General features: G+C 28.1%; 1 long non-coding RNA gene across 1 annotated transcript; it reads right to left on the reverse strand.

Annotated features, from left to right (window-relative positions):
* Window positions 1-382: 382 nt before the first annotated feature.
* Window positions 383-1,148, reverse strand: LOC143646170 (uncharacterized). Its single transcript, XR_013157358.1, has 2 exons — window positions 1,067-1,148; window positions 383-522 (listed from the first exon to the last, which is right to left on the reverse strand). It is a non-coding gene; the product is annotated as an uncharacterized LOC143646170 (long non-coding RNA).
* Window positions 1,149-3,555: the final 2,407 nt, after the last annotated feature.

A 3,555-nucleotide genomic window follows, 5' to 3' on the forward strand; every position in this document is an offset into this window, starting at 1 on the left:
TAAATTATTTGTCCCTCTCCATACCACCAGAAAGCAACAGAGCTGGATTTCAAGACTCAAGTTTTGGATTATGATTCCAATGAACTTTCGAATGCATAAAACAGGATATGTAATTTACTGATAACTGAATAGTAAAGTAAATACTTCAAAAACATTTTGATTCCTGAAACAACACTCAGTTATTTTTAATAGGTCAGTGTTGATAACTGAGGTTTTGCAATAGGAAAGTATGAATTTACATGTCAAATTGAATACTAGATTTAATGTTCTTTAATGTTTTTAAATTGATGTTTTTTTCAAAATTATTACCCATAATAATTTAGGTTCGATGACCAAAATAAACTGTGTGTAGTTACAGAAGACAATAATTTAGTAAAATATGCAATGTAGAGTTTATTATCAATGTAATAAATGCATGCACTTCCACAATGAACCTAGCCTAATATTTCAAGATAAAAGGGGTGCACAGGTGGTTCAGTGGTAGAATGCTTGCCTTCCATGCAGGAGATCTGGGTTCGATTCCTAGACCAAGCACCAAAAAAATAAAAAAATTAAAAAAAGAACATAAACAAAACTTTAATTAGTCATTCATATACGTATATAATTGTAATGTCACCTAGGTTATTTATTTTTAGATTACTTCTTAAGCATCAGATTTCCATGCCCTTCCCTTAGAGAACCCAATTCAGACATTATAAAAAGGAGACTTACATTTACTATACATCATATAAATATTATTCTCAGAAAATTTCTAAAAAGAGTCATAAGTTTTTAAAGAAAATAATAACAAGTGAAAATGAAGCCTTCTATGAAAAAATATTTAAGATAAAATGTAAATCAACTCTGACAGAAATTTAATTCTGCAAAAATGTCATGAATTTGTATATAACAAACATTGTTAAAGCTACCTGGGCAAATGTCAAAAATAGCTATTTCATGCATTGGAAAATATTGTGAGATTTCCTAATGAATGATGACTTTGAGACTAGGTTAGCAGTTTAACTTCTCAGTGATTATTTTCAACCCAAAATATTTATTGAACACAACTATATTTTAAGCATCAAACCTTAAATTTTGTCTTCTGATTCCATCAATGGTCTTCTTACTGCCTTGAAAATAATATAGGAATTGACTGTATTCCCAAATCTAAAGGAAAAAAGTATGGAACAATAAACATATTTTATACCTGTGCATACCTTTCTAGTTTTTGGGCTATTAAAATTGTTGTATATAAAATTCAGCAAAAACATTAAAATAGAATGCTAAAATATTTCTTTTAACAACAACAAAAAGTAAAAAGCAAGCAATAAAGGAGGAACAGTAAACAAAAATGATACTAATAATTGAAACACATGCAAGTGATAGACACAATTTCATATATATATCAATAATTACATTAATGTTGATTGATTTAAAATCCAAGTCAAGAGGCAGAAAATGTCAAACCGTAAAAAAAAAAATAAAAACAAACTAATGTCTAACTAAATGCTAACTAAAAGACTGAAAACTTAAAGGTATAAATAGGTTGAAAGTAAAAAGAAGGGAAAGATACACCATGAAGAGTAATCACAAGACAGTTATGATTTTTCGTAAGAAATTTTGCTAGTGACAAAGAGGAATATTTCATAAAAATAAAAGGATCAGTAAATCAGGAAAACACGACAGTTATAATTGTATACACAACAGCAGAATTTCTAAATAAATGAAGCAAAATTGACATAATTCAAAGGAGAAATAATTCAATAATAATAGTTGGACTTCCATACCGTTATATCAACAATAATGGATAAAATATCTATGTAGAAAAAACAAAAGAATACTAAAGAGTTAAGCAATACCATAAACTAAGTTGTTTTATAAACTGAAATTTATAAAAACATTTCCCTTTGAGACTGCAGGGTTACTCAGTGTTTTCTATGGAATATTCTCCATGGTAGACAACATGCTGGGCGAAAAAGAAGTCTTGATAAAATTAAAATGTTTGAAATCCCTATGCAACATATGTTTTCTGATCATGTGAAATTAAATTAATGATCCACACTAGAAGAAAATCTTGTTGATTAAATGACACACTTCTAATTAACATATGAGTCAAAGAAGAAATAGAAAAGGAGATTTTAAAACATCATAAAATGAATGGAAAATAGTGCACATATCAAAATTTATGGAATGTAGTAAAGCAGTGCTCAAAGACAATTGTTACTTTTAATGTCTATATCAGGAAAGAAATATTTCCAATCAATGTCCTAAGCTTCTACCTAAGAAATTAGAAAAGCAAAAAGGACAAACTAAAATCATAGTAAGCAGATGGAAAGAATTAATAAATATTAGACTGAATATCTAATTCCACAATTAAAGAAAATCAATGGACCACGAGTTGGTTCTTTAAAAAAAGCAACAAAATTGACCATCTCTTACAGTGACCCAGAATATAAAAGTGAAGAAATGAATATCAAATTCAAGAATAAAGGATAAAAAAACATATGGTCCTTCCACAGATGCAGCAAGAGTAGTTCACAAATCCCACACCTGCAATGATAAAAAATTCCCAACAAACTAGGATTAGCCAAGCAATTTCTCAAACTGAGGACATCTAAAACCCATAATTTATTTATCTTAATGAAGAAAACTCTAATGTTTTCCCTCTAAGATTAGGAAAAAGCTAAATATGTCCAATTTAACCACATCTTTTCTAAATTTTCCTAGAGCTTTAATCCAGGCAACAAGGAAGGAAAACAAAAGATAGAAAATAAGAAAAATCACATTATCCAATTGATAAAATAAGTAAGTTTTTCTTATTTGCAAACGGCATTTGTTTATGTAGAAAGTCAAAAGAAATTCACAATGAGACTAACAACTAATAAACAAGTTAAAAACGTTTGTAGAGTACAAATTCAATGTAAAAATTGCATTTTTAAATGCTAACAATGAATAATCTGAAAATTAAATTAATAATTCAATTCACAGTACTGTGGGAAATAAAAAATACATAAGAATAATTTTAATAAAAATAAGAGTCAAGTATTTTATACTTAAAACTATAAAAGAGTACAGGAAATTAAAGAAAATCTGAAAAAATGAAAAGACATTCTATGCTTACTGATTAGGAGACTTACTATTGTCAAGATGGCAAACTAATTTATAGATTTAATGCTATCAAAATCCTAGCAAGATCTTTGCAAATGTTAAGAAGCTGGCCCTAAAATTTAAATGAAAATACAAAGAACTGGGATAATAAAAATGGTTTTGAAAAAGAACAAATTTGGAGGCTTTACACTACCTGACTTCAAAAGTTACTCTAATGCTAAGTAATCAAGCCAGTGTGGTGCTGACAAGGTTCAATATACACATCAATGGATTTGAATTACTAGTCTAGAAATAAGCTCTTGCATTATATATAAAACCCTTATATTATATCTAAAAAAAGTTTTCAAGACAACTCAGTGAGGAATTACTTTTTCAATAAATTTTGCAAAGAATATATGAAATTCATATCCAAATAGAGGAGCATACATTTCTACCTCACATCATACACATAACTCAATACTTAGGCAA

The sequence above is a fragment of the Tamandua tetradactyla genome, chromosome 9, assembly GCF_023851605.1.
Source record: "Tamandua tetradactyla isolate mTamTet1 chromosome 9, mTamTet1.pri, whole genome shotgun sequence".
Taxonomy (NCBI): domain Eukaryota; kingdom Metazoa; phylum Chordata; class Mammalia; order Pilosa; family Myrmecophagidae; genus Tamandua; species Tamandua tetradactyla.